The sequence below is a fragment of the Pan troglodytes genome, chromosome 16 (assembly GCF_028858775.2).
Source record: "Pan troglodytes isolate AG18354 chromosome 16, NHGRI_mPanTro3-v2.0_pri, whole genome shotgun sequence".
NCBI lineage: Eukaryota > Metazoa > Chordata > Mammalia > Primates > Hominidae > Pan > Pan troglodytes.
The window spans coordinates 87,854,596-87,878,278 of NC_072414.2; the positions used below are offsets into that span (position 1 = coordinate 87,854,596).

Here is a 23,683-nt window from a genome sequence, read left to right on the forward strand (position 1 = left end):
CTAACAAACAGAAAGGACATCCACACCGAAAACCCATCTGTACATCACCATCATCAAAGACCAAAAGTAGATAAAACCACAAAGATGGGGAAAAAACAGAACAGAAAAACTGGAAACTCTAAAACACAGAGTGCCTCTCCTCCTCCAAAGGAACGCAGTTCCTCACCAGCAACGGAACAAAGTTGGATGGAGAATGACTTTGACGAGCTGAGAGAAGAAGGTTTCAGACGATCAAATTACTCTGAGCTACGGGAGGACATTCAAACCAAAGGCAAAGAAGTTGAAAACTTTGAAAAAAATTTAGAAGAATGTATAACTAGAATAACCAATACAGAGAAGTGCTTAAAGTTGCTGATGGAGCTGAAAATCAAGGCTCGAGAACTACGTGAAGAATGCAGAAGCCTCAGGAGCCGATGCGATCAACTGGAAGAAAGGGTATCAGCAATGGAAGATGAAATGAATGAAATGAAGCGAGAAGGGAAGTTTAGAGAAAAAAGAATAAAAAGAAATGAGCAAAGCCTCCAAGAAATATGGGACTATGTGAAAAGACCAAATCTACGTCTGATTGGTGTACCTGAAAGTGATGCGGAGAATGGAACCAAGTTGGAAAACACTCTGCAGGATATTATCCAGGAGAACTTCCCCAATCTAGCAAGGCAGGCCAACGTTCAGATTCAGGAAATACAGAGAACGCCACAAAGATACTCCTCGAGAAGAGCAACTCCAAGACACATAATTGTCAGATTCACCAAAGTTGAAATGAAGGAAAAAATGTTAAGGGCAGCCAGAGAGAAAGGTCGGGTTACCCTCAAAGGGAAGCCCATCAGACTAACAGCAGATCTCTTGGCAGAAACCCTACAAGCCAGAAGAGAGTGGGGGCCAATATTCAACATTCTTAAAGAAAAGAATTTTCAACCCAGAATTTCATATCCAGCCAAACTAAGCTTCATAAGTGAAGGAGAAATAAAATACTTTACAGACAAGCAAATGCTGAGAGATTTTGTCACCACCAGGCCTGCCCTAAAAGAGCTCCTGAAGGAAGTGCTAAACATGGAAAGGAACAACCGGTACCAGCCGCTGCAAAATCATGCCGAAATGTAAAGACCATCGAGACTAGGAAGAAACTGCATCAACTAACGAGCAAAATCACCAGCTAACATCATAATGACAGGATCAAATTCACACATAACAATATTAACTTTAAATGTAAATGGACTAAATGCTCCAATTAAAAGACACAGACTGGCAAGTTGGATAAAGAGTCAAGACCCATCAGTGTACTGTATTCAGGAAACCCATCTCACGTGCAGAGACACACATAGGCTGAAAATAAAAGGATGGAGGAAGATCTACCAAGCAAATGGAAAACAAAAAAAGGCAGGGGTTGCAATCCTAGTCTCTGATAAAACAGACTTTAAACCAACAAAGATCAAAAGAGACAAAGAAGGCCATTACATAATGGTAAAGGGATCAATTCAACAAGAGGAGCTAACTATCCTAAATATATATGCACCCAATACAGGAGCACCCAGATTCATAAAGCAAGTCCTGAGTGACCTACAAAGAGACTTAGACTCCCACACATTAATAATGGGAGACTTTAACACCCCACTGTCAACATTAGACAGATCAACGAGACAGAAAGCCAACAAGGATACCCAGGAATTGAACTCAGCTCTGCACCAAGCGGACCTAATAGACATCTACAGAACTCTCCACCCCAAATCAACAGAATATACATTTTTTTCAGCACCACACCACACCTATTCCAAAATTGACCACATAGTTGGAAGTAAAGCTCTCCTCAGCAATTGTACAGAAATTATAACAAACTATCTCTCAGACCACAGTGCAATCAAACTAGAACTCAGGATTAAGAATCTCACTCAAAGCCGCTCAACTACATGGAAACTGAACAACCTGCTCCTGAATGACTACTGGGTACATAACGAAATGAAGGCAGAAATAAAGATGTTCTTTGAAACCAACGAGAACAAAGACACAACATACCAGAATCTCTGGGACGCATTCAAAGCAGTGTGTAGAGGGAAATTTATAGCACTAAATGCCCACAAGAGAAAGCAGGAAAGATCCAAAATTGACACCCTAACATCACAATTAAAAGAACTAGAAAAGCAAGAGCAAACACATTCAAAAGCTAGCAGAAGGCAAGAAATAACTAAAATCAGAGCAGAACTGAAGGAAATAGAGACACAAAAAACCCTTCAAAAAATCAATGAATCCAGGAGCTGGTTTTTTGAAAGGATCAACAAAATTGGTAGACCGCTAGCAAGACTAATAAAGAAAAAAAGAGAGAAGAATCAAATAGACACAATAAAAAATGATAAAGGGGATATCACCACCGATCCCACAGAAATACAAACTACCATCAGAGAATACTGCAAACACCTCTGCGCAAATAAACTAGAAAATCTAGAAGAAATGGATACATTCCTCGACACATACGCTCTCCCAAGACTAAACCAGGAAGAAGTTGAATCTCTGAATAGACCAATAACAGGAGCTGAAATTGTGGCAATAATCAATAGTTTACCAACCAAAAAGAGTCCAGGACCAGATGGATTCACAGCCGAATTCTACCAGAGGTATAAGGAGGAACTGGTACCATTCCTTCTGAAACTATTCCAATCAATAGAAAAAGAGGGAATCCTCCCTAACTCATTTTATGAGGCCAGCATCATTCTGATACCAAAGCCGGGCAGAGACACAACCAAAAAAGAGAATTTTAGACCAATATCCTTGATGAACATTGATGCAAAAATCCTCAATAAAATACTGGCAAACCGAATCCAGCAGCACATCAAAAAGCTTATCCACCATGATCAAGTGGGCTTCATCCCTGGGATGCAAGGCTGGTTCAATATACTCAAATCAATAAATGTAATCCAGCATATAAACAGAGCCAAAGACAAAAACCACATGATTATCTCAATAGATGCAGAAAAAGCCTTTGACAAAATTCAACAACCCTTCATGCTAAAAACTCTCAATAAATTAGGTATTGATGGGACGTATTTCAAAATAATGAGAGCTATCTATGACAAACCCACAGCCAATATCATACTGAATGGGCAAAAACTGGAAGCATTCCCTTTGAAAACTGGCACAAGACAGGGATGCCCTCTCTCACCGCTCCTATTCAACATAGTGTTGGAAGTTCTGGCCAGGGCAATCAGGCAGGAGAAGGAAATAAAGGGTATTCAATTAGGAAAAGAGGAAGTCAAATTGTCCCTGTTTGCAGACGACATGATTGTTTATCTAGAAAACCCCATTGTCTCAGCCCAAAATCTCCTTAAGCTGATAAGCAACTTCAGCAAAGTCTCAGGATACAAAATCAATGTACAAAAATCACAAGCATTCTTATACACCAACAACAGACAAACAGAGAGCCAAATCATGAGTGAACTCCCATTCACAATTGCTTCAAAGAGAATAAAATACCTAGGAATCCAACTTACAAGGGATGTGAAGGACCTCTTCAAGGAGAACTACAAACCACTGCTCAAGGAAATAAAAGAGGATACAAACAAATGGAAGAACATTCCATGCTCATGGGTAGGAAGAATCAATATCGTGAAAATGGCCATACTGCCCAAGGTAATTTACAGATTCAATGCCATCCCCATCAAGCTACCAATGACTTTCTTCACAGAATTGGAAAAAACTACTTTAAAGTTCATATGGAACCAAAAAAGAGCCCGCATCGCCAAGTCAATCCTAAGCCAAAAGAACAAAGCTGGAGGCATCACGCTACCTGACTTCAAACTATACTACAAGGCTACAGTAACCAAAACAGCATGGTACTGGTACCAAAACAGAGATATAGATCAATGGAACAGAACAGAGCCCTCAGAAATAATGCCGCATACCTACAACTACCTGATCTTTGACAAACCTGAGAAAAACAAGCAATGGGGAAAGGATTCCCTATTTAATAAATGGTGCTGGGAAAACTGGCTAGCCATATGTAGAAAGCTGAAACTGGATCCCTTCCTTACACCTTATACAAAAATCAATTCAAGATGGATTAAAGATTTAAACGTTAGACCTAAAACCATAAAAACCCTAGAAGAAAACCTAGGCATTACCATTCAGGACATAGGCGTGGGCAAGGACTTCATGTCCAAAACACCAAAAGCAATGGCAACAAAAGCCAAAATTGACAAATGGGATCTAATTAAACTAAAGAGCTTCTGCACAGCAAAAGAAACTACCATCAGAGTGAACAGGCAACCTACAACATGGGAGAAAATTTTCGCAACCTACTCATCTGACAAAGGGCTAATATCCAGAATCTACAATGAACTCAAACAAATTGACAAGAAAAAAACAAACAACCCCATCAAAAAGTGGGCAAAGGACATGAACAGACACTTCTCAAAAGAAGACATTTATGCAGCCAAAAAATACATGAAAAAATGCTCATCATGACTGGCCATCAGAGAAATGCAAATCAAAACCAGTATGAGATATCATCTCACACCAGTTAGAATGGCAATCATTAAAAAGTCAGGAAACAACAGGTGCTGGAGAGGATGTGGAGAAATAGGAACACTTTTACACTGTTGGTGGGACTGTAAACTAGTTCAACCATTGTGGAAGTCAGTGTGGCGATTCCTCAGGGATCTAGAGCTAGAAATACCATTTGACCCAGCCATCCCATTACTGGGTGTATACCCAAATGACTATAAATCATGCTGCTATAAAGACACATGCACACGTATGTTTATTGTGGCATTATTCACGATAGCAAAGACTTGGAACCAACCCAAATGTCCAACAATGATAGACTGGATTAAGAAAATGTGGCACATATACACCATGGAATACTATGCAGCCATAAAAAAATAATTTTTTTTTTATGTTCATGTCCTTTGTAGGGACATGGATGAAATTGGAAACCATCATTCTCAGTAAACTATCGCAAGAACAAAAAACCAAACACCGCATATCCTCACTCATAGGTGGGAATTGAACAATGAGATCACATGGACACAGGAAGGGGAATATCACACTCTGGGGACTGTGGTGGGGTGGGGGGAGGGGGGAGGGGTAGCATTGGGAGATATACCTAATGCTAGATGACGAGTTAGTGGGTGCAGTGCACCAGCATGGCACATGTATACATATGTAACTAACCTGCACAATGTGCACATGTACCCTAAAACTTAAAGTATAATTAAAAAAAAAAAAAAAAAAAAGAATTGCATAGGGCTAATGAGAAACCGTGGTAAGTATTTTGGAATTCAGTGCCATCTGCACAAAATCTCAGCCAAAGGGGTTCCCCACTGCCCCACCCCAGTTCAGTGACCCCACACATAACTGAGAAAGTGGGCAAACAGCTTGGCTCCAATTTCCTTATGTAGGAAGATTAATATTACATGAGTCAATGAATCTTCACTTCTCAAATTTGCCACAAATGAAAGAACTTCCTCTGCCCCCTCAAAACATCTGGATGCTGCCTGCCGGGGCCTCAAATCCAAGTGAAAACATCTGGGTGTCAGTGAAAAGGTAGAAACGGGTGGCATCTAAATAGGATTTTGAAAAGTTGCTCAAATAACAGCGTTTTGTTGTTGTTGTTTTTAAAGTTCAGCCCTGTACTGTGTAAATCTACAGTGTACTTAGATGGGCTTGTGTATTTTTTCACTCATCAGCACTGCCCACATTATGGGAAAGAGATAGGGCTTGATGAGAAAGAAATGTAGCTATGTATGTAAGCATGCCTTTCTCAGTTCATCCGACTGTTAAATACTGAACATGCAGCCCTTTTTGTTCTTTCTGCTTCGGGTAGTCAGGTTCCCCTCTGTGACTCTGGAAATCTGGAATCCGTGGGCAATTCTGGCCCTAGCCACTTGGAACTCCCACTCTGCATGCTTTTTGTATGACTGCCTTTCACTCAGGAGGTTCGAAAAATAGAAGCAGTATGCATGCGGGAGAAATGTGTGCATTAGTCATTTTATTCAGTGCATACTATGTTGTCATCGCTGTCAAACATAATAAAAGTGCAGCTAAAACACTTAACCACATATTGATCTGCTCCCACGTCTCCTGTAGTGAGCTTAAAGTAACAGAGCCCCCTCCTTATTCCCCCTGTGCTTTAATGCACAGGGTAGTGAGCTTCCTGTAACTGTTTATTTTGGAAACACTTGAGGAAGCATCGACCTCAAACTTTCCCATTGTTCAGCTATTGCCATATAATCCCTTGTATGAACTGAAATTTCTTATGAGAAAAGTTAAGATGAACTTGGGTGGCTTGGTTCAAGGCTGGTTTGTTATTAGTAGGATTCTTCTTCTTATTATTAGCATTATGAGTTTTGGTCATAAGTATTTTTTTTCTCTTTTAGACCATAAACTTTCAGCTCTTATTACTAGTAACTGGAATGAGAGCCACCATACACTGAATGCTCACTACATTATAAAAACACTATGCTGAGGATTTTCCATACATGCTTGTTTAAATTTGTGTCACATACCACCTCTACGGAAATATTATCTGTATTTTACAAAGACGGAAGCTGAGGCTCAGATGAGAAAGAAAGAGAGGGAAAGTGACCGGCTCACAATCACTCTGAGAAAACATAAATCCATGACTAATTCTGAAGCTCATATTCTTAACCACTTTACTAGGTTGCAGGTTCATGTCTAGAATTGGGAAGGCATCTTCCTGCTGGATTGATGCGGATGCTTGAAAGCAAAGCTAATCTTCACTGTGACCCACAGTCACAATCTGGAAATCGGGACTCAAATTCCCAGCCTCCCTTGCATCTTCCCAACGTGCCACCTGCAGGATACATACCGTGAGAGCTGGATTCAGACACGTGGTGGAGTTTCCATTTTGTTGGTAGGGGTAGCCACATTAGCCACCAGCTTTGGGTTGCAAAGTTGAGTTCTCCAGGCAGGCTTGGCTTCCATCAGTGCAGAGAACAGCAGTGATTGTAGAAAAATTCTCAGTCCTCTGTTCAATAAAGCAGCAATGACAACTGTCTCTTCATGTCAGTGTCATGGTTTGGGGGCATGTTTTGGGATATGTTTCTGGAAGCTTAGCCTTAAATCTGTTTCTCTAGTTCCCCAGTGATTCTATAAGCTATTTAATTTTCTTTATTAAACCTCTTTTCCCTTTAACCTAGCTAAAGTGGAGTCTGTTGTTTGCAACTTAGACAACACAGACAGGAAACACAAATAGAGGAAATGTATATATTTCTTTACTTGCAACTGTTTCTCTAGTGAGCTGTAATTTTACGCCATCACTAGCAACCTACAGGAACTATCTCACTCCCCGTAGGAGTGGATGAGGCTATTCTGTGTGAAAAATATTCACCTTTTCCTGCTCTGACATGGGAGTAGGAAAGCAGGATCTTAGGGCGGTGAAGAGCTCCTCTACTTGGGCGAAAAGGAAGCTTTCTCAACAGAAGCCCATCCACAATGGATACAGACGTGTTCTGTTATTGGCAGGCTTGAAAACATCATTCTTTACGATCATGCCCAACTCCCTGGGAGTGAAAAAGCTGAATTGTACACAGGGGTTTCCCGCTTTCTTCGAGTTGTGTTTACTTCTCTCTACTGATTCCACACATTTCCAGATAAATTTAGGCTCCATTTCATCTCAATAAAGCAAAATCTGTTCAACTATGTCAACAAGTAGAAAAGCTTTCTACTCAAATGTTATTTTTGTCCAGAAACACAGGATGAGGACCAGAACAGAAGAGGTGAGGTATGTGGCAATCTTGACCAGGCCCAGGTAGAAATCTGAGATAACCCAACCCCAGCTTATGCAAAAGGGTACAGGCAGATAGCACAGTATTTCAGGCTCAATGGGGAGCAGCCAGCAGTCAGAGGTGTGGGCTGATAGGTGGGTTAACAGGTGAGCATGCCAGAAGAAGGGCTTGAGTCCAATATAGGTCAGCAGGCAGCAGGGCGTGATCCAGGAGCCCTGACAAGCAGGTGTTGGGCCTTTTCCTCTCCCTCTGGAAGAAGTTGAATTGAACACGGTTAAACAATACTTCAATTTAAGATAGTGACGCAAATTCATTCAAGCAAGAGAAAGTTAGATGCCTTACAAATTCACACCTCTTTTTGGTCCTAAGGGAACCACGTACCCTTAATACATTTGCTCTTACTACTCCAGACTTGACAAACTCTTGTAAAAGTTTTGTAGAGTGATCTTCTGCTTTTCCTAGTCTGTGTTCTTAAAAAACAAGACTGGATACTTGACAAACTGGAATTTCTAGACTCCCTTAGGGTAATTCCAAACCATGGTAGGTATGCTAAATTCCAGCATCCCCACCATATATTTTTTGTTTGTTTGTTTGTTTGTTTTGCCTGTTAACACCCAACAAGCAGAAATCCAGCCCTAGAGGCAGCAACATAAAATACAATGGAAGTCTCAGAGTGGAATACAGAAGATAAGGTAATATAATTGTCTGTTTTTGTCAAAAAAAGTAAATATGCAGGTATATAAATATACCTGTATTGTATGTTATTTTTTACAGAAGTGAAACAACAGACCAACAAAATTTCTAAATACTTCAAATTTCCATTCCTATCCTATCTCCTCCAAACGCACTCATGCTATGTATGTTCACATTTCTGATGAAACAACAAAAATGAATGCTTTCTGATCCAATAACTCTACTTCTAAGGATTCCACTGAAGCAGGGGAAAACCTTTTAGGCAGCCAAAATATATATGCAAGATTATTTATAATAGCAGCAATTGAAAATAACCTATAGGTCCAGGAATAGGGGAATTATTAATCTGGGTTATGGAAAACTATAATAAATACTTATAATAAAATTATGTAGACACGATAAATGAAAAATTTAAAGAATATTTGAGAGTGAAAAAATGTTTATCAAGTTAAGAGTAGCATTCAAATCTGCATGACAGTTATCCTAATCATGTGTGTATTTATACACACTTTTTTCCTTAACAAAATTTATGTGTATTAATAAAAAAGGCTGGAAGGAATAATGTCAAAAATATTTGCAGTAATGAAATTTTCGATAATTTTTTATTCCCTTCTTCAAAGTTTTCCCAATCTTCTTTAGTATTATATAATATATACTTGTATCAACATATAATATCATACTATGTTACTATAATATTATATTACCTTCCAAAGGTAAAAGAAACCTATTTGCTCTAAGGAAATCCTACTGCAGGGTTAGATGAGCTAGAAATTACCGCTTGCATTCCTGACAACCTCAGTTCTCAATAATTAATCCCTGCTGCAATTTCTGCAAAACCCCCTTGGGTAAAGATGTTCATTTTTTTGTGGAGCTGTCTTGTTTGCTGTGTGTTTTCCATGACAGCCTCTGTGCCTTCCACTTCCAAACAAAAACCCTGGGAATCTGGTCGTACAGTAGAAAAGAATATTTGAAATAATTACCACCCTAGAAAATCATCGGATACCTCTAAGAATTTAGTTTCAATGAAGTTATTTAAGAAGATAAAAAGAAAGTCGCTGCTGCAGCTAACGAGCTTTGTGGCAGTCTTGTTATCTATAACATGAGGAAATAATATCTATCTCTTCTCAGGGTTAGGGGGAAAAAGATAGTAAGATCATTGTATGTAAAGTCCATAACAATGTCTGGCAATAGATAATTTTTAAAAGTTAAAAGTTTATCTTCTATTGGGATAGTTAGTACCTAGAAGGCAGGGTGTTTGAAGGGAGGAAAGTAATGCCTGTGTATGGTAATACCAAGACAATGAACACGGAACCACAGAGGGGCAGCAGCCTGCTTGGATGTGAATTTCCTCCTTGTGATGCCTTGACTAGGTTACCTAATTTCTCCATACCTCAGTTTCCCCATTTGTAAAGTAGAGCTGATAACATTTCTTGCGTCAGAAGGTTGTTATGAGGATTATGCCAGGCATTTAGGACAATACCTAGCAAACAGGAATCACTGTATAAGCCAAGTTGAATGTCTGTTGTGACTTGTTCCACAATAACACAAATGGAATTGCCTAGGGTACAGCACTATTTGCTCTGCGAAGTCAGCTTGGACAGCCGGTGTTAGATGCCTCCTGCACTGAACTTTCTGTACCCACAGTGGTTCTTTATGTACACACTAATTTCCTTGGACCTTAATTAATCTAGATCCTGATTGTGTCTTATCTTCGTGTCCTCAAAACCTGGCACTCTGATGTCCACACTAAATATTGAATGTCTTTAGAAACAGGCCACAACACTCATTGTGCATAGACAATGCATCTTATTCATGTTAGGTTGTTTTTGGTTTCTTCCCCCCACCACACACACAAAATGTACTCATTAGATAGATTTTGGGAAACAAGGTCACATTTTACCTCAAATATTGAAAGGTATTAATAAATCCACATTCCATATCTTATTTTTAATAAAATTATTAGGATTCTAGCAAGTAAAATTATATCACTTACTGGAATGACTTTGCCTATTTAAAGAGACATTTCTATTATTCCAATTTGAGCTACTAAGAAACTATTTAAGCAGAAGCTATTGACCCAGCTATTTCTACGCTGCTAAGAGTAAAACTCTCTATACTTACAGCTCACAGCTTACTTTCTGGGTAGCAGGACTCCACAGGGAAACAATAAGGGCATCAACATCATGGAACTTACAAGCCTGGAGTCTTGGCTTCTGGGTCAGGTGACCTTGGGGAAGTCACTTCACTTTCCCAGGTATGATTTCCTTATTTGCCGAGCTAAAATAAGGCTGACAAACCGGTCTACAATTCATTAAGCTGTAGTAGCACAGCAAAGACCCCTGAAAAATTCTGCCCTATTCGGAAATGGACAGTTAGCAGGGAACTGGCAAGCTGATGCCTGTAATTAAACGAGTAACTGAAGTTTATTTCTCTCGAAGTTTCTAGACGCTTCCAAGACGGTGCTGTCTACCTAAATTTTTCTAAACAACTCCAAGCCATCCTTAAAGTGTTTGCGGAATGGACATTCTCAGGCAAAGTCGTTTCCAAGCCCCTTCGGCTCAGCACTGCACCGCAGATCACTGCCTTCTCAAATCAAAGGGGGCCCCCTGCAGAGTTTGTTTACACCATTAAATTTCCTCCAATGTAAAGCCAGGAGAATTTTTCCAGGTGTTCGAATTCCTAGAGGTTGGGGAAAGTGCCGAGCTCTATATGAGAGCAATAGCACGCTAGAGTGAAACACAAAGAACCTTTTTTATGGTGTTGCCCCCTCTGGAGATCTCTATTTAGGGGCTGCCTTGGCAGGGCCCACCAGACCGTCTGTCACTCTCCGCTGACACCGGCTGCCGGAGGAGGGCGGTCCCCGAGGCTCTCGTGCTGGCGGCAGCCCCGCGCTGGCCCCGGGCAAGCCTTGATCCGCCCTGCGCCACGTGGAAGGTGCCTGCACACGGGCTCAGCCGCAGGGGCCCCTAGTACCTCCATCGGGTCTCGTCCCCCACGGCGGGGTCAGAGGGCAAGTCACCGGCCAACCTCCTCCAGAAGCTCTGTTGAAATGAGAAGCAAAAGAGATTCCAAGGACAGCCACAGGTTGAAATCGGAGCGAAAGCCTGGGCTTCCCCGAGCCAGGTGAAGAGAGCTGGCAAGGTCACCCACTCAGTCACCAGGTGGTGCATTTAATTTAAAAGGAGTGTTAACCTTGTTTATACAAAATAACACCAATATGCAGAGAAGCAGTAAATCCATTGTCGTTAAACAGCGGGGAGCCGCTGGCGCTGGCAGCCTGCCCACCGGCGACGGTGAACCGGGCTGGCACCGAGCGGGGAGCCGGGCCTGCCAGCCTGTCCGCCTCGCGAGAGGAGGCCCGGGCTCGCCCTCTCTGCCCTCCAGATGACTCTTTGCATTCTTGTCAAATATATTTAGAACAAGAGGTGTCCACTTAAAGAGAAACATTTGTTAATCACTTAAATGCAGGCGCTTGGCAGCCCTCCAGTTTCACCTTTATAAATATGTAGGATCGGTTTCCAGCTAAGCAGGGACCTCCACAGCGAGTTCCCTTTCTCTCCGCGTCCCCTCGAATTGACCTAAGGTGGATGTCCCTAGCACCTTATTAATTTTCTATCCCAGTGGGCTTTCTGGAGTTAAGGCCAGTCTTCTATCTGGAAGTTGACGGAGATAAATAAATGATGCACCGTGGAGGGAGGGAGAGAGAGAGCATGAGAGGAGTGTTTCTTTAAGTAAGGGACAGATTAAAGTGAAATTCCTGTTGACGGAGGCGCTGGTGTCGACATCCTCCTTGTTTACCAGCAGCTGTCCCTGTTAATGACACTCTGATAACTTTCGGAGGCTGCCCTGCGGTAGTAGGGGAGAAGAAGATAAAGAGGCCTCTGTTTAAATCCTCCGGGCCTCGACCCCACTCTTTTTAACTTCCCTTCCTTTAAGAATGGGTGAAACTGTTCAGAAGGGGCAAATCCTGGGTGCAGAGATTTTTGCCCCGGAAATTTTGAGTTCACAGCATAAAAACTCTGCAGAGCTGATGCCTATTCCAGGAGTGGAAACTCAGGGTTGGCGGTGGGGGGCAGAAAAGGCAGCTGGTCTGCAAGGTGAGGAGGTCTGCAGGAGGCCGGAGGAGAACTCTTCCTTTTGTTTTAAAAACCCTGACACTTCCCTGCCCTCCCCCGGCCCCACCCCAAACAAGTCTTACAGAGGTAACTAAGTATGTTAGGGACAAGGTTACAGAATGAAGGTTCTTTGAGGGCCAATGTATCCTTAGCGTTAACCACACGAAAATCGCTTTGAACACTTGGAACACTCTCCCTCATGAAATTCTCAGGTTTTGGGGGACCTTGCCGGACACCCAGGCTAAAACTTTGAATGTGCAGCTGAGAAAGCAGTTCCAGTAGGTGAAGGGACCTGCCTAAAATCACTTAGTAAGTTTCGTGGCAGGATGAGGACTGGAACCCAGTTCCCTGTCCAACGTTCTTTTCAGACAGACAAATAGATATGAAATACTTTATATTTCATATAATACATATAAATATAAATTTATATATTTTTTAAATTTCCACCTCCCATCCTGAGATAGCAGGCAGACGGCGGCAGCTATCTAGTCTCTTTCACACTGAAAAAAAGCCAAAGCTCTCACTTGGCTCAAGTCCCAGACTGGTAGATGCTTGGGCTTCCCTCAAGACCCACCTCCGCCCCGATTATTTCATGAATACAATTCACTTAAAGATCAACAAACGTGGAATCCCATAATCTTATTCATGCTCTAACCAGCCAGGCAGACATGCCTCCAATAAAGCAAGCACAGAGGACAAATGTTTTCCTGCCTATGGAAAATGAAGATGGTGTGGAACAAATGATCTTGCAATTTTTTGCACCTCTGTTTTGTCACCTAAAGCGTGTCCTTTATTCATCTCAAGAGATTTGGGGAGGGAAAAAACAAATTAAATGGCATGCAAAGTATTTTGAGTTCACATGCTCAGAAGAAAGATGTTGACATTTTTGATCCATGTAATTTTCTCTGGAAAGTTCTTTATAATGTTTTTAAAGATCGACGACTATGATGTACTTTCCAGTGGCTTACGGTAACACAAGTTCATCATTTATATTCCACATGGTAGCGACTCCACAACTTTCTCTTTATATATAGTAAGGTATGGTAGAATTATTCTCTCTACAAAATTTTAATTCAGCTTATAATCTGTTTATGGCGATTTCTTAACTACCAGTTGTTATGGGTTGAACTGTGTTCCCCCAAAATTCACATGTTGAATTTCTAACCCCCCAGTTATGAGAGCTTATTTGGAGGTAGGATCTTGGCAGAGGTAATCAATTTAAAATAAGTTCACCAACGTGGACCCTAATCCAATATGATTGCTGTTTTCTTAAAAAGGGGAAATTTAGAAACAGAGATATGCATGCATTGATGATATAAAGAGATGTAGGGAGAAAGCCACCATCTTCAAGTCAGGGACAGAGGTCTGGAGAGGATCCCTTCCTCACAGCCATCAGAAGGAACCAACCCTGCTGACACCTTAAATGTTGACTTATATCCTCCAGAACTGCAAAACAATAAATTTCTGTTGTTGAAGCCATCCAGGCTGTGGTACTTGCTTATGTGAGCACCCTAGCATACCAACCAATTTTAGCCACTCAGTAACTTTAATATCCCCTCAGATCAATATTTCAAAAACATATGAAACCAAATTAAATGGCTTAAAATTATGTTTAAAGTGTCCTATGTAATGGGGAGGCAAAAGGAACTAATACGTATTGTGCATCTATCATATCCTGGGCAGAATTTGGAGAACTTGATATATTTTTGTTGATTTCACATGTATAAACCACTCTTTCAACAATAATATTTTATCTAATTCAATAGAAACACATCTTGTGCAGAAGAACATTTACAGTAAACATGAGTAATTTAAATGAGTACCAATTAAGGGGATTGTACCTTGCTTAGTATATTTCATCAAATTATACATCATAAGAGGTAGAATCTTCTCTACATCATGAGCAATGGTACTTGTTGAATTCTTCTCCATCATTTCACCCACATTTTTTGAGGTATCATATAATTGATGGTTGAAAAGTTTATAGTAGGTTTTGTCAAGGACCCAGTTGTGAACAGAGATTATAAATAAGCACAGTCAATCACGAAGATTTATCAAGTAGGTGCTCTGTATACAGCACTAGAAGGAGAAGGGGAGGTTGCAGAAGCCACACCGGCTGGTTTGGGCTACGTAAGAGTCTAGTTGGTGAGAACAGCTATAAGCAAATCAAGAAGGCAAATTAATAATATGCTTTGGGGCAATATCTGAGCAATGCAAAAGAAAAGGAACTCAAGACACGGGCCATAGATCCCTGTGTGCCAGTAATAGTCCCAGTTTACACTTGCTGTCTCCGATTAATTGTTAAGAGTGATTTTTTTTCATTCCCCAAAATGTCTGAGGTTGCTTGAAAAAGTCTGGGGTCACTCTAGCTGGGGACTTCTCGACCTCCACGCTACTAAAGTTTGAAGATGGATGATTCTTTGTTGGGGGGCTGTCCTATGCACTGCAGGATGCTTGGCAGTTTCTGTAGCCTCCACCCATGAGATGCCATAAGCAATGCCCTCTCTCCTTTGTGACAACCAAAAATATCCCCTACAAGGCAAAACCACCCCCAGTTGACAACCACTGTACAGGAACGATGATTACATCATGGAAAACTATCTTCAGAAGATTAGATTTCAGTATCTGTAGATAAAGAACCTGAACTGCCTGAAAAAGGAGGACATTTTCTTTTTCTTTTTTTTTTTTTTTTTTTGGGACGGAGTTTCACTCTTGTTGCCCAGGCTGGAGTGCAATGGCGCAATCTCGGCTCACCGCAACCTCTGCCTCCCAGATTCAAGCGATTATCCTGCCTCAGCCTCCCTAGTAGCTGGGATTACAGGCATGTGCCACCACGCCTGGCTCATTTTGTATTTTTAGTAGAGACGGGGTTTCTCCATGTTAGTCAGGCTGGTCTCGACCTCCCGACCTCAGGTGATTCACCTGCCTTGGCCTCCCAAAGTGCTGGGATTACAGGCATGAGCCACCGTGCCCGGCCAAAAGGAGAACATTTTCTGTATAAAAGTATGAAAGTGGAAAACAGCAAGTTGAAGTCAGAAGTCCAAGGGATGGCAGTAACCACGAATAAAGATTGGGGAGTTAAACAAGTTAACCAACCTGTTTACCAAGCTAAAGCTATGTTGATGTACCCCGCAAGAACACTTAAAAACAATAAATTACTAAAATCTCTAATTTCTGGCGCATCCACAGTTCTCGGCACAGTGTATTAGAACTAGACTGTTTACATTGCTTAGCTTCTTAATATTTAGAGAGGCAGAGAGTGACGCCCTCCACAATTGTTTTCTGAAAGAAGAAGAGTAGATAAGAGCAGTAATGATAATAGCAGCAGCTATTTATTTGGAGTCTCTTACAACCAAGACCTTTTATAGACATTATCTATTATCTGGTTTAATAACCTGTAGACTTTTTTTTTTCTTTGAGACGGAGTCTTGCTCTGTTGCCCAGGCTGGAATGCAGTGGCGCAATCTTGGCTCACAACACTCACCACAACCTCCACCTCCTGTTCAAGCAATTCTCCTGCCTCAGCCTCCTGAGTGGCTGAGATTACTGGCACCAGCCACCACTCCCAGCTAATTTTTGTATTTTTAATAGAGACGGGGTTTCACCATGTTGGTCAGGCTGGTCTTGAACTCCTGACCTCGTGATCTGCCCACCTCAGCCTTCCAAAGTGCTGGGATTACAGGCATGAGCCACCGCGCCCGGCCATCCCTTGAAGACTTTCCCAAGACCAGTATTAACTTCTCTGGGCCTCAGTTTCCTAAGCTGCGACATGAGTGAATGTAGGTGGTGTCACACATCTATTAAGTGTCAGGGTCATGACTTGAACCCAGGTCCAGCTCCCCTAAGCCTGTGTGTGTTTCCCTTGCCTCACTGCACTGGCTGGCAGAAGAGCAAGCAGAGAAGATTTCACGTAAAAAGAGAACACAACCAGTTTAAGAACACAGTAAACATGATTATTCTTCGTACAGACTCTGAAACATGGGGAGGTGGGGAAAGGCTGTTCTTTTTTCATTTCAAATTAACCTTTAACGACTGAGGGTGTCCTTATTTATCAAAATGAAGTAAGCTTTGTCTGGTGTCTTTCATTTACATTAGGTGATCATTTTGGATTAGGGGTCTTCAGATGTGTTGATGTTTAGTAGAAGTATATCAATATGATTCTGAATGCCGGCCAGGGTAAATTCTCTCAAAATGAAGAGTTAAATGCTGAATTTTTGTTTCAGACTCTTCCAGGTCAGGATATTCAATATCCAAAGGCAGAATCTCCTCCCATCTTGTTTCATTCTTAGTTCTTCTTTTACTCAGTAAATTTAGCTCACACATGCGGCTGGAAGGAAGTTATTTGGTTACAAGGGGATTTCCATGAAGACGTGAGCAGTATCCATTATTACCAACACTGGTTACTTTCTTTGCCCCACTAAGCTAAATGGGGAAAGACAAAGTACTCACAGTGCCAGGCTAGTGGGAAAAAAAAGAAATTCAGTAAAATGTAGTCATGTGTGATTTGTACCAAAAATAATTATTGCTGGTCAAGGCGGCTCAGGCCTGTAATCTCAGAACTTTGGGAGGCTGATGCCAGAGGATCACTTTAGCCCAGGAGTTCAAGTCCAGCCTGGGTGCCATAGGGAGATCCCAGTCTCTACAAAATAATAAAAAATTAGCCTTGCATGGTGGTGCATGCCTATAGTCCTTGTTATTTAGGAGGCTGACGCAGGAGGATCACTTGAGCCTGGGAGGTCAAGGCTGCAGTGAGCTTTGATTGTGCCACTGCACTCCAGCCTGGGCAACAGAGTGAGACCCTGTCTCAAAAACAACAACAAGGAAACTTATTATTAATACCTCCACAGAGAGAGGTAGGATTTAAGCCAGGCCAGAATATATGCTTTTTGTCTATCCGCATTAGAGCAGTATGGTGCTTTTCATCTACTATTTCATTGTATCAACACCCAAACCCAAAGACAGAAGACATATTATGACCCCTCTAACTTAGGGGAAGAAAGAGAGGATCAAGGGAAATTAAATAACCTGCCCAAGGTCGAGTGGCTAGAAAGTAATGTGGCCATGATTCAAACCCAGTTCTACCTGATTCCAAAGCCTGTAGTCTTTCCACTAACACAAGTAATTCAAGAAAAATTTAGCTATATAATTTAAGGAAGTGAGAAGATCAAATTTCCAGCCTATCCCAGAGAAGACAAGGTAAACCCCAGGTCAGTAGAGAGGTACTGAAGGCTTTCGGGCTCCCAGGATGCAGTTTACATCAGCACCGTGCAGTCCACTAAATGACATCCCCTCCCAGAAGAGCAGCAGTTGAACATCACCTTGTCTGGAGGACTTAACAACCCTCCATTTCCAACCCTTGGGAGGTAAACATTATGCTAGATGGTGGCTTTAAATCATCTTTTCCAACATAAATGATATTGCAAAAAGTCCAAGAAGAGGCAGATAAATTCACTGGGATCTGAGCACAGGCTTTTTATTTTGTGGTGCTGAAGTATCATTAGCCAGGCATCTCACAGAGAAGGGAACCTCCAGTGCTCCCCAGCTAGACACAATCCTTGTCCTGGATAGAACACTCATCCACACCCACTGGAGCCTCATGGAAGGGTCCAGGAGAGCAAGCTGTGAGGAAGTAAGGAGGTTGGAGACTTTCACAGGCTGCCCTTGTGCTCTTCGTTCCTCTTGCTTTTCTAGTACTGTGAGAAGATGTGCAGTAGGAAGAAGGATCTGCTGGGTCCATTTCTACAAGGTAGTCTAAGTGAGGGGGAGTACCAGGAGCAGGTGAAGGGAGCACATAAACTTTCAAATGTGTGCAGGTGTCTATGTATCACTTCAACAAATACATCCAGCATCACTCAGATGCTTTACTGAACAAAACAAAGTGCTGTCCCCCGTGCAGCTTGTAATCTTGCAGGGCAAAAAGAAGACCTGGGAACAAATTTAGGAGGTCAGGGGTTGATGAGAATGGGGGAGGTGCAATGTTCTATAGTATTTTCACACAAGGGTTTTCCAAGGAGATTACATAAGAACAGAAAACAAAACAAAGCACAGAAATGAGCCAGAACAATCTCTGAGGAAGAATCTTCCTGGGAGAGGGAACCACAAGTGCAAATTCTCCAAAGGATGCCAATGTACTAATAGTAAAAGGATGGAGGGGAGAATGGAGACCATAGCAGGCCAATAAACTACTGAGAGACATATCTTATTAATTCTAACTGCTGCACAGTATTACTTGCAGGAATATGCCATATTCATTAATTCCTCTATTGACATACATTTAGGTTGTTTCCAGTTATTCACTCATAAGCTATGATGGGATAGTTTTCTCTACGGTATATATAAGTGATATATGGTTTGGCTCTGTGTCCCCACCCAAATCTCATCTTGAATTGTACTCCCATAATTCCCACATGTTGTGGGAGGGATGCGGTGGGAATAATTTTAGTCAGTATGTGATTTCCCCCATACTGTTCTGGTGGTAGCAAATAAGCCTCACAAGATCTGATGGTTTTGTAAGGGGTTTTCACTTTTGCATCTTCCTCATTTTCTCTTGCTGCCGCCATGTAAGATGTGCCTTTCACCTCCCGCCATGATTCTGAGGCCTCCCCAGCCATGTGAAACTGTAAGTTCAATTAAACATCTTTTTCTTCCCAGTCCCGGGTATATCTTTATCAGCAGCGTGAAAACAGACTAATACAATAAGGAAGTACAATTGCTGGTGATAGTGGATGAACATCTTCTGCTTTGTTACATATTACGGAGTCAAAGTCATTCTCCAGAGTGTTTGTTCTAATTTACAGCCCTTACAGTAGTGTATGAAGCTCCATTTTCCTCACATTTTCCCCAATATTTGGTGTTATTTGGTGTTATTGGATTTTTTTGTTGTTGTTGTTTGCTTTTTTTTTTTTTTTTTTTGCCATTCTGATGGGTTGGAAACACTCTGTCTTCATCCTTTTAATTTGTATTTCCCTAATATCAAAGTATGAAAGAGGGATGAATTTTTTTTCAAACATTTATTGTTGATTCAAGTTTCCTCTTTTGTGACTGGTCTTTCCTAACCTCTGCTCATTTTTCTCTTTGACTATTTGTCTTTGATAAACATGTAGAACTTCTATGTTCAGAATATGAACTCTTTTGTAAGTATTAAAATATGTTATCCAGGATGTAGGATTTTAAAAATATTTTAGGGTATATGCAACCAAAGAAAAGAATTTTAATAGAATAGATCGAATTTGATTTAATCAAATGTATTAATAGACTTATGATTTGCACTTTTTATATGTTTAAAAATTATTTCCTATCATAATGCCATAAACATATTATCTTCCTTTTCTGTCTAAGAATGTTAAAGGATTGCTTCCAAATGTTAGTATCTGAAGTTCATTTTATATATATATGTAAAATATATATATAAACATATATGTAAAATATATATATAAACATATATGTAAAATATATATAAACATATATGTAAAATATGTATAAACATATATATGTAAAATATATATATAAACATATATATGTAAAATATATATAAACATATATATGTAAAATATATATAAACATATATATGTAAAATATATATATAAACATATATATGTAAAATATATAAACATATATATGTAAAATATATATATAAACATATACATGTAAAATATATATATAAACATATATATGTAAAATATATATAAACATATATATGTAAAATATATATATATATATATGATATCTATATCTACTTTTTTTGTATGGAAAGCCCATTTCCCCCCACTGGTCTGTAAGATTATTTCTTATCCATTCTTATATCTATGTAGGTCTGTTCCTGGGATCTTTATTTCTCTACCAGTGTACCACCAGCACACTGTCTTGAATATGATCACTTTAACATCATTCAGTCTCTAACTGCGCATGTGCTTTTTCTTTACTCTCCCTCTTCAAAATCGCTATTTTGAGCTATTTGGGGTTCTTGATTCTTCCAGATGAATTAACTAGTGCCACATGAACTGACTAGCTCTGTGAAGAAAAACTCTGTTGGAGTTTTAATTAAAGTTTTAGATTACTTTTGGGATAATTGATCTATTTAGGAAAATAAATCTTCCCATATATAAAATATCTAAGGCCAGGTGCAGTGGCTCTTGGCTGTAATCCCCGTCTCTACTAAAAATACAAAAAAATTAGCCGAGCATGGTGGTGTGTGCCAGCTACTCGGTAATCCCAGCTACTCGGGAGGCTGAGGCAGGAGAATCACTTGAACCCAGGAAGCGGAGGTTGCACTGAGCTGAGGCTGCCCCACTGCACTCCAGCCCGGGTGACAGAATGGGACTCCATCTCAAAAACGAAATGAAATAAAATATCCATGTATATGTCGTTTTGTGTCCTTTGACACTGTTGTACAATATTCTTCATACGGGGCATCCATTTCTCACATTTACTCATTGACACCTGGTGCTTATTGGGCATAGAATCCTTTAAAGAATACATTTTCTAATTGGCCATGCTGATATTTAGGGACACAATCAAGTACATGTATTGGTACTTATATATCAACGTTGTATGTGTCAAATTTCCAAAATTCATTGAAAATTTGTATTAAAAATTATACTACCTGTAATCATGACAGTTTCTTCATTCCAATAATTATAGCTCATATTTCTTTTGTGTATTGCACTGTCTAGGACCTAGAAAGAGTAATAAAGGAATGGAATTCATTGTCTTATTCTTCACTTTATAGGAAATGTTCCTGACACATCAGTATCAAATATGATTTTTTGTTTTAAGTATTTGTAGATACTTTATCAAATTAAGAAAGTTCCTTTTTGTTTCCAAAAAGCCCAAGGAATTCTGACACAGTAATGGAAATCCAATTGCAATTCCCATGCTGGCATCAGGCATGTAATAAGTGTGGTCCATTTTCCATCAATAGAATGATAAATGTTGATAATGCAATTGTCTAAATGTTTACAAAGTTTATAGAGGATATTCTTGCTAACTTTCTTCTGTGGGCTAATATTTGGGATTTAGTAGTAGAATAATGTAAAATTTTCTATAAAACAATCTCTTTGGGCTTAAATAATCTCTTTGAGCAGCGTTGCAAGAGTTTAGCTTTAGTCCTTTAGAGTAATGGAGTTCTATCTCTTGCCTAACAAAAGTAATATTATTCTGAGAGCTCAAGATATAGACAATTATATATTAGAAAATTCTTACAAAAATTATAAACCCAGCAGACCTATACTAACTTCTGTTTCCAAATCTCTTATTCTAACAGCATTTCAGAAATAACTCAGGGATTAAAATGGCCTGTCAGGTTGACATCCACATTTCTAGATTAATTCACTTCACATGAATACATTTTTCAATAACTTTATTGAGAGTTCCAAAAATATTTACAAGGCTTTATTTGATCCTGATTTTACTTTAATCACACTCACTTCTCTAAGGGTAAAAAATGATATGTTTTAACTAAATATAACTGAAATTTTAAAATGATACAATTAAAGGCCTTTCAGAAATGCAATGTAAACTATCTGAAGGAGTGACAGAGAATTATTGGAAGTATATTCAGGAAATGGAAAGATTCAAAGCAATAGCTAAGAAAATAATGCACCCTCAGGAGGCTCAAGGATTAGAGCCAGATGCATGATGTTACTCTTTCTTTTTCTTTTTCCCTCTCTCTCTCTCTTCCTCTCTCTCTTTCTCTTTCCATTCATCCATCCTACTATCCCTCATCTTTGCTCCACTCTCTCAGCCTTCCTCTAGTAGTGCAGAAAATAGACGCTCTCAGGATAAACAGCTAACGCATGCGGGGCTTAAAACCTAGGTGATGGGTTGATAGGTGCAGTAAACCACCACGGCACACATATCCCTATGTAACAAACCTGCACGTTCCGCACATGTATCCCGGAAGTCAAAGTAAAATTAAGAAGAAAATAGATGCTCTACAAAATGCTCAGGAAGTCCCCAAATCCACCCTCAGGTTTAACAATTTATTAGTAGGACTCACAGAACTCAGAAAAACCCTTACTCTCATGGTTACGATTTATTGCAGTGAAAGGATACAGATTAGAATCAGCAAAGAGAGGAGGTGCATAGGGCCGGGTCTGGGACATACCAGGCATGGAGTTTCAGTTCTCTCTCAGCAGATAATGCAAACATGATATATTTCTCCCAGCAACAATATATAGCAATGCACACCGAATATTACCAACCAGGGAAACTCACCCAAGCTTTGTTGTCCAGAGTTTTTACTGGGAGTTGGCCATTCGGACATTCTGTTCACCCATGTGACTACCCTGTCTCTAACCCCTCTGGAGCTTGAGTGGTACCACATGTCCAAAGGTCCCCCACCAAAAGTTACATTGTTAGCACAGACTATCTGGTATTGCTCAAGACCTCCGGTAAACAAAGACACTCCTACAGGCAGAACATTCCAAGGGCTTAGAAATTACAGCCCTGCAGCTGGGAGCAAAAGGGCCAAACCTCTTCAGGGCAAAGTTAATCCTTTACTGCATACCCTGAAGACTGAGGTCACATGCTTACCAACCCAGGAAGGAAGAATTGTTTTCCCTAATACTTGCAGTATAACAAACTCCAGGGAACAATTTTGATTGGCCCAGCTTGGGCCGCATGCTCAAACTCCAGGGAACAATTCTGATTGGCCCAGCTTGGGCCGCATGCTCGTCTCTGCACGAGTCACTGTGGCTCAGGGAATGAGGTAATATGATTGGCCCAGCCTGTGTCATGCACTCAACTTCGAGGTCAGAGAACCGAACCATTTACCAGAAGAATTTCATGTTTGTCAATGCAAATAACAGCAACTACAACAACAACCACCGTAGACATTAAAAAAACAAAACAAAAAAACGCAATAAACCATCGTCTTGCTCTTCTCACTTTGAATTAAGTTCTGATTTCTAGATCAGGATATCTACAGATCTAAGGGAAGCAGATCCTAAGTTAACTAATTACGTTTGTAGGATATCAGAAACATCCACTCAGCTCTTTCCTATTTATATAATCGGTGGGAAAAATATAATTCAAAACAGCCAAGGGAGTGAGATTTTTATTTTTGAATATTAATTTTTGCCACTCTGATTGTACCCCAAAGTTTTAAACATTTTGTCTTGTATATGATGATTCCTACTT

General features: G+C 40.3%; 1 long non-coding RNA gene across 3 annotated transcripts in view; it reads right to left on the reverse strand.

Moving 5' to 3' along the window:
- Positions 1 to 23,130, reverse strand: part of LOC107968432 (uncharacterized) — a 182,780-nt gene extending 159,650 nt beyond the window's left edge. For 2 of the 3 annotated variants that reach the window (XR_001709611.4, XR_010151524.1), the window contains exons 1-3: positions 22,760 to 23,130; positions 21,147 to 21,219; positions 6,818 to 7,985 (exon numbers count right to left, since the gene is read on the reverse strand). This is a non-coding gene — a long non-coding RNA (uncharacterized LOC107968432). The remainder of the gene's footprint in view (positions 1 to 6,817; positions 7,986 to 21,146; positions 21,220 to 22,759) is intronic. The other variant, XR_008539408.2, reaches the window with a different exon arrangement.
- Positions 23,131 to 23,683: the final 553 nt, after the last annotated feature.